General features: G+C 43.2%; 1 pseudogene; it reads right to left on the bottom strand.

Moving 5' to 3' along the window:
* Positions 1–7053: 7053 nt before the first annotated feature.
* LOC138297615 (U2 spliceosomal RNA) lies at positions 7054–7229 on the bottom strand (annotated as a pseudogene).
* Positions 7230–8705: the final 1476 nt, after the last annotated feature.

Genomic DNA, 8705 nt, shown 5'->3' on the forward strand with positions numbered 1-8705 from the left:
TCTGTGCCACTTTCATCAAGACATCTTCCGCCATATTGTACTGTGGAAGCTGTGGAAACACTGCATTCGACTTCAAAGTAACCTTAATCTGCTCTACTTCCTTGATCAAACACACTTTTTTTCCTGTTAGATCCCACACGTTTTCTTGCACTATTCCCTGCAAATCATAATGTAGCTCTTTCACTGTGAACATTGGGAAAAGCTCGATCAGTGGGTACTCTTAATTTGTATTTTCACACTCTGACTCTGGAGCCGGATCTTTCTCATCATCACTAATTGTCCGAATCTCAATTCCATCAGTTGAACAAGTAATTGAACATCTTGTTTTGCACAATAAGTCCCTTCCCAGTAGGGATACTGGACTCGAATCACAGGCTACAAACTTACGCAGTCCCTGAAAATTGCCAATCTCAACTTGTACTGGATCTGTAATTGGATTTGTCAAATGCTTGCTAGCTACTCCTACAACCTGAACTGTTCTTTGTGAAAGAGGCAAATTCGGTACTTCTGCACTTCTCACTGTCAAGCGTGTAGCTCCCGTGTCCACTAGAAATGAGACCTTATGACCCACCACCTTCCCTCTCACATAGGGTCCTCTCTGATTTACTTCTAAGGAGGCTGCAAGCATGCATGGCTCCTCATCTGAACTATCACTCATACATTCACAAATTATTTCATTCTTACTGTGTAACGGGAATTGATGCACTGTGTCACTACTTCTGTCTTGTCTCTGACCCGTGCCTTGTTGAGTAAACATCATCTGTTGCTGTTCCGTTGGTGCTCGAGATATCTGGATTTGCTGTCTAGGTACCATAGGAATCTGCAGCTGCATTGTTTGCAACTGAGTAATCTGTGCACGAGGCATTTGCACCTACAGCATGGGTTAGAAATTTTGCATCTGATTCATGTTATTTTGGAAATTTGGACTAGGACCTCTCATCCTTGGTACTCTTACATTTTGAAATGTATCAACATCACTACAGTATTTTGCTGAACAACACCTTCCTGCACCATCGTCGGACACTCCCGCTTCCAGTGGCCAATGGCTCCGCAAATGTGACACAGCAACATCTTCTTCATCCCTTGCACATCATTCTGAACCACTACAGTATTCAAATCCGGTCCACGATTCATAATAATTCCACGACCCTTACCTCTCATCTGAGGCTGGAAGATAACAGTTCCCTGCTGCTGTGGTATCTGTTGCACAAAAGTTCCCTGTACTCCTGTTTGAGCCACCTTAATCTGCATCACCATCATTTTCTCTTTCAACTTTTTCTGCTTCAACTCAATCTCATCACTACAGTATTTCGCATACTGCAACACTTCATCAATCGGCTTTGCTTGCCAGCAAATCAAATGACTCTTAATCATTTGACCTATTTTAGGTCTCAGTCCTTCCACGAACATGTCCTTCGGTTCAATTGCTTCCTTGCCACTGTACTCCTTGAATGCCTTCAACAATCTCCCATAGTAAACATGTATCGACTCCTTTACCTCCTGCACTGTCCTGTCAATCCTCTGCCAATTAATATTTTGGGTGAAATTCTCATCTTCAGGAACTCAATCACCTTATAATAATGCTTCATTACTTCAGGACATGATACATCTGTGGTTCTATCCCTTTCTAGTTCACTTATCGGCCAATCTACTGCTCTCTTACACTCAACCCACAAATCTGCTGGGACCACTATTTCCAATAAGGTATTCAGGTCTTCCCATAGGCATTTCAAAAGCTTCACACACCTGTCTGTCTGCCCATACCACTCGACCAGTTTCTCCCACAATTTTGGATAATCATTTATGAATAACAGACTGTCCCTCCTATGCAAAGGAACATGAACAAACCGTCCCCCTGGAATTTCTCTCATTGGTAAAATCTTTACAGGATCCTTATCTTTTTGCACATTTTCAGACCCTTCTTGATAATCTTATTTACTTTGATCTTGTTTCTGCCTTCCCATTTCTCCAATGCTCCCCAAACCTGAGCACTCTGCAATAGTTCCTTAAGGTGCGCCTTCATTCCGGCTGACCTCATGTGCTTGAAATCTTTTGCCTCAAAATCTAACCTGTAGCTTCTTCTCAAATGCTTAATTTGCTCAATTTCTATGTCATGTTTCTCTGCCAAATCTGCCAATTTCTGATGTATCTTGCCCACCTCTCTTATGATTCTTGGACATAGATGACTTAATTCTGCCTCTGTGTAGGACTCTAACCTACTCACCCCCATTGTTCCCTCGATTAACTCATTTACCTCTATGCTCAACCTAACACAATCGATCTGCTGCTCACTCTTGGAAGCATTCTGTGGGGTATTCAACTTGTCTAGCCATTCGGTCAGCTGTTGTGCTGTCAGTCCCTGTAACAAAATGTTACTCGCATTTAGTGATGGCACCTGCTGTACCACTGCTCTTGGTGTCTGCGGGGTTAACCTCTTTAAGCTCTGACCTTTACTCTGACCATTTACAGCATCTGGAAGTGCAACAAGTGGACTGGGATCCAATAGTGACCTTGATCCATTGAAGGTCTGACCCATGGAAGAGACTACTTGCACCTGTCACTTTTTCCTCTCCTCACTAAACTCTGTGACATGTCACCCTGTTCTCCTGTGTTTGATTTCTTCTGCACAAATAATGGTACCACTGGACCAACAGTAATTGGCAGCGATATGGCATCTGGGGCTGCTTTGGCTCCCGTATTCTGTGGAAGGGTAACTCCCATACTCTGATTCATGACCGGAGTCAAATCTGACTGTGTTCCTGTCATTGGTGTAAACCTCAGCATATCTTGCGGCTGTGCCTGGGGCATCAATATCGGAGTCGGATCAGCCTGAACCAACTATGGTCTTGGGACCACTTGCTCCGTAGTTACCACTAAGTTCAAAGTTGTCTCAAGAATTGGTATTTCAGGATAAATTCTCTGTATCGGTGGCAGATGCAATTGTGCTTGAACTACCGAAGTAGTCATCACATTGGGATTACTCTGTACCACACCCTGTGTCTGTCCAATGTTCACCTGTACTGAATTTACTGTCTCCGTTGCCTGTGTCGGGGCCATCTGATCAGAACTAGTACTCGGGCCCCTCTCATGCACTGCATATGGTGGAGGTCGGTCTCTCAGTATCCGAGTAATAAGATCCTCATCATCTGATTCCTTTTCTACTACGGAAGTCCTTTTTGCTTCTTTACTTTCAGACGAACCCTTTTCACTTTTGCTAGTAACTTTCTTTCCGTCTGTCTCATGTTCCTGTGTAATAGCAGGAAACGACTTAACATCCTGCAAGGTCACTGTTCTCCACTTCTTCTGTTCCCAATCCCATCTCGCTTCTGCTAGAGACTTCTCCACCTTTCTCACTCTCCTTTAAAATTTTATTTCCTGCTGTTGTCTTGCTATCAGCTCCCAAACCGCTAATGCCTGAAACTGTGCTGGTCATGGAAGCGGCCTCGTCTCATACAGCACCATCCGTAACCGATCTAAGATTCTCAAATTAAACGTTCCATGCTCAGGAAACGCTAAAACTCCCTGTTTCTCTGTCAATTTGCACCATTGCTTTAGCCAAAGGCATGGTGGGATGCCTCGCTCTTCCATCACAATGTAAGACAGAGAATTGTCCGGTGAGGTAGGCTCCCCTACAGTCACCTTAATAAACGGATCTCCCTTTAGGGCACTATTAAATGCTTTGAAAAACTTCATAATTTCTACTTTTTGTGTATATGAATCAAATCAGGAAATTACTTTTACTCCCAAGATTCCTTTCATCCACATTCTCAACCAATTGCCTCTCACGGACAGTTGCCAATCTGTGCGCGACCTTGCTCACTAACCTACCTATCCCAGCGCGGCTCCAATGACGTCACACTTACACGTACTGTGGCTGAGCAAGTCTTGCAGCTCGTCCTCCTAAACTCCAATCTCTCCAAACTAATGCAGAATATTGCGAGCACTAATCAAAAACCAAAGAACCAAAACAAACCTGCTGGTTTACTACAGGAAAGTTAACACAATCGCTTCAAAAACCTTACAGATTTTTACTGATGGCCCTTTCGCTCATGCAGCTATTCCTCTTTCTTGGTCTCCCAGATTTGCAAGCAAAATTTGACACGCAAATTTTATTCTCAACTGATCAATGGGTCTGTCCTGGTGCACATAGGACTCACCAAATCTCAGTCTAAATTTTCCCTCACTCACAACTCACACACTGACTTGTTGACTACGCCTGATCAACCTACTAAACCACAGATTACAACATATAACCAAGTGTCTCCTACACTTTTCAATATACTCTGGAGTCTTAGACCACGCAGGGTCCATACATCACAACCATGTGGACAATGTTGGAGCACAAAGCGCCACACACATATGAAGTTCGACGACTTCCCTACCCTCATACTGCGGAGTACGCACACTCCTATTACAACTTCATCTGGAGTACGTAGACTCCCTAACTTCCCTCACATATGTCACAATTCACCCGGGATTTGCATGAGCTGTGCAAGCGCAACCTCTCTCTCATGCTATCACTAAAACATTGAGAACATACCCAACACAACTAGCAGGATCCAGGATCTGGGAAAGTCATTTCTGGGTTTAAGGGGACATCATTTTCTCTGCAATTGCCATTTCGAAAAACAAAATCCAAATCTCAATAATGATGAATAACTAACCTATCTTAATCTACCACCATAACCTTTGGTCACCACATAACTAGTTCTCCAAGGAAACTAACCATCAAGCTGCTACCAAAAACTGTTAGCGCGTCCTTAATAAGTAAACTTACAAGGTGACGCATATAGGTCGATGAACCTTTTGAGTCGCATGGAGTATCCTAGCTATGATGTGACCAATGTTCTCAGTAATCAATGCACAAAATTCAATAACCATTAGATAAGCATTAATCAATTAATCAATAATAGCAACATCAGTCCATGACTTTTCAGCCATGAGTAACCATACCTCAACATACGTTTTAGTAATTAAATTCCCTTTTGTTACAATACTAAGTCATAAGATCAATTCAAACTCAAATCATCTCAAATAGGAACATCATTAATTAGTTAGAAGACGGCAGAAACATAATCTGATCAAAGCTTGCATCAGAGTACATTCTAAAGCATGTGCCCAAGTCAATAAGAGAAACAAAGGTAATAGTTCAGTTCTAGACATGAAGTTCAGCAAAACAGTCCGTCACCCTACTTCCTCTCTGTAAACTGTCAATTGGCATGTAAGGAACCCTCAACTAACCCAGATTAGCATCAGCATGTGGGACTTCACGCAAGACAATTTAGGAATAAGAATTTAGAAAACGTCTAGCTCAGAATACCATTAAGACAGCACAGCTGGTACCTAGAAAGGAAGGCACAAAAATACCGTTCCGTCACATTGTCATATCTACCTATCCACGGTATGGGTCAGCAACAGAGTCAGTCTTCGTCCTCAGGTCATAAGTCGATCAGCATCACATTAGGCTCTCAGTCAGATAGTTGAGCCCAATTACAGAATCTCAAGTCACCTCTACTCAATATTGCATTAATTTCGGAGTAAGGTACTGAACTCTTTTCTCTCTGTCATGTTGTTATATCAAAGTCTCCCAGACTGTCCCCCAATTTCCAATTGGTCAATTAATCGTACGTTATGAGTCTACCCAATGGAGTCCATATACAAAATCTATGAATTACAACATTTTACAGTTCACATGTCGTTGGTTGGTTCGCCTTACGATGTTCCCATCATCCAGCTCGTCGGGTTTCAAAAATGTTGCATCTTCTTTTCTAGTCAGTGTCTTCATTGTTCGCGTCCTGGGAAAATACATCTCATGCATGTTATATACAAAAAATATACATTTTTAGTAGCTTCATCTTCCGTCCGCCGTTAGTCCTTTGACTAAGCATTTTATTTAACAATGAGCAGTTCACGGTTAGTTCATTTTGTCAGCATTTTCATTAAATGTTAAGAAATACAGCTTCTGCATGAAGCCTTGCAAGGCTAGACCAAGACACATGCTAAGTTAAGGCCTGCAGTTTATTAAGCATCAAACATATAACTCTTATTATGATATTACTACATTAATCTAATACATTTTCAATATTTCATATATATTAATCACTCATTTAGTACATTTTGTGAGTACTGGTGGCCATTCTCTGAAGTAACAATTTAAAACGTGCACATTTTCTATCAAATTCATTATGCAAAATACATAAACATTCATTAATAATTGTTAATTAAGACTTTTGCGTGAACACCTCTCTTCCCAACTCTTCGCACGACCTCAGCAAGTGCCAAACGGAAAAAAAGGCCCCAGTGTCAGGTTTTCTCCCGGCTACCATAGTTCTCAGCAGCCACCTCATTAGGCATCCATGAGCATACCCACATTGCCCTCTTTCTAGCTTTTGCATGCCCCTCCCTTCCTGTCCACGGCGTCCAGTCTCTGGGTCAGAATACTGGGCAACAGGCCAGGCCGCGTTGGATAGCGCCAAGACATCAAGTGGCCAGTACCACCCTTCCCTTGTCCAGGACTCTGCTGCACTGTAGCCTAGCCCAATAGATGAGGCCGGGCAGGGGTGGGCAGAGGGAGAAAAGGACTTTCTCTTCCCTCATAACCAGAGAAGACATGGACAGTGTCTACTTATTCTGCTCTGCCACAGCTAGTTGTGCCCATCTCTCTTTTTTTTATTTCCTCCTGTCTTTCCATTCCTATCTCGTTCCTCCTTACTTGCTGAAAACCAGCTCCTTTCCATCACTCACTCCCTCTGTGAAATGGATCCAAAAATGAAAGAAACACACTGCTGAAGATGCTGTCTTTTTCTGACACTTATTGCTGCCAAAGTGCAGCCTGGGGCAGAGGAAAAAAACTAAAATAAAAGAGGGGGTTGGGGGTTAAATATGACAGAAATAGTGAATTAAATAAATAAATAAAACAAGAGACAGCTGCCACAAAATGGCCATGTTGGTTTTATTTACACTCAAACACATTAGAGCCATTTTACAGAGATAGCCAGTGAAGCACTAATTTTGTTCTCCTCTTTCTTTCCACATCATGGTTTTCCCCGGGTGGGGAAGTGCACCATTCCTGTAGGTACTGCAATGCCAGGTTGATTCGTGGAGTGAACAGAGCAAGCTCCTATTCCATCTCCCTGTTCCAAAAATTAATTTAAGATATGGTCCCCAGATAGAGGACGTATCAGATATTAAACTAATAAGCACAGATTTTTTGTAAAATAAAAATAAATCTTTATTAAAAGTTTTGCACGGGTTTACATGTTAACCAATCCCAAAGAGTGGTGTACATTTACTGAACCAAACAGGAAGCCCACAGGCTAGCCTTTTGGTGGTTCACATCTAGATTAACTAATAAATTGTTAAGCAAAATTAATGAAGAGATTATTTATTCCTTTGTCAGGAATTTGAGTTTGGTTCAGATACAGACAATCGTCACCTTTTACGAAGATCTCTTTGATCATAGGTCGTAGCTAACAATCTTGACAACATGTGTACAAGCTATACCTTTTACCTGTTAAGGAAAAAGGTCACGCTAGTCAAAACAGTACTTTACATTACATCACTTTACTACACATTCCTTCATCTGTGTTCTCCTCTCCTCGTTCCCCTTTCGGGTCCTGGAGTGAAGAGAGAAAGAGACAAGAGGTTAGTGGTCCCTCCAGGGCCTGCCCCCCTGTGAAAAGTACAGAGGGGACCACTTCAGGTTTTGTTGTCCTCTGATACATCCACTACTGTGTAGTCAAGCCGGAGATGGTGGATCATCTTGCCAGAGCCCAGGGTCAAAATTTCCTTCTTCCCTACTACCAGGCAGTTTCTGGAAAACAAAAGACCATCTTTAAAACAGTACAATAGCCTTCAGCAGTCCTGGAGGTCTCCAAGTGTGTGTGTGTGTGTCCCAAGGACCAAACCGTACATTACGGAGTCTGCGATGATGCACAATGTTGGTATCCAGGCCCCAAGCTCTGTGCCGAGGGCCCTCAGCAGGTCCTGAGCTTAGATGCATTCCCAGAAAAAAAAGGTAGGACATCTCGTCTGCGGTGCATCTTCTCGGGAAGGACTTCTATGGATTGAGCCCTCCTGCATGCATGAAGGCTCTTACTGGCAGACCTCCCTGGATGGTCATCCATGTGATGTCCTTGTGGTAGTTGGTCAGGCACTTAGGGGTGATGTTTTCCCACATGTGGTCAATTGTGGCAGAGGGGATGGCGCCAATCGGTTTGCTGATGTCCTTCACACAGATCTGGCATTGGACGATCTTCAGAGTCCACTGGTTCGGGGCGGCAGCTACCAGACCAAACTCCTCGATGAACATCTCCACTTCCTTGTAAAACCACAAGGTTTCCCAGTTGTAGGGGACGGCACTCTCCCACTCTGCCCATCCGAGACGCCTCTGTATTGGCAACGGAAAGAAGCGTGCCATCAGAAAGCTGACATGGTTCTCGTCTTCTGTCCTCAGAGTGTTCCTCACGCAGTGGCACACAAAGGTTCCCCTCAGGATGGAGTTAATTTCTGGCACTCCTTTGCCCCCCTTGTTGTGGGTTTTGAACATCACCTTCCTCTTCACTTTATCCATCTAGGAATTGCAGATGAATAAGAACATAATTCTCATGATGGCCTTGGCCGTTTGATGCTGCACTGGCCACAGTTGTGAGACGGCTCTCGTTCTACAGGACTAAAAACTTCCCTTCGATCGTCAACTTCCGGAG

This window comes from Pleurodeles waltl, chromosome 5 (assembly GCF_031143425.1).
Source record: "Pleurodeles waltl isolate 20211129_DDA chromosome 5, aPleWal1.hap1.20221129, whole genome shotgun sequence".
NCBI lineage: Eukaryota > Metazoa > Chordata > Amphibia > Caudata > Salamandridae > Pleurodeles > Pleurodeles waltl.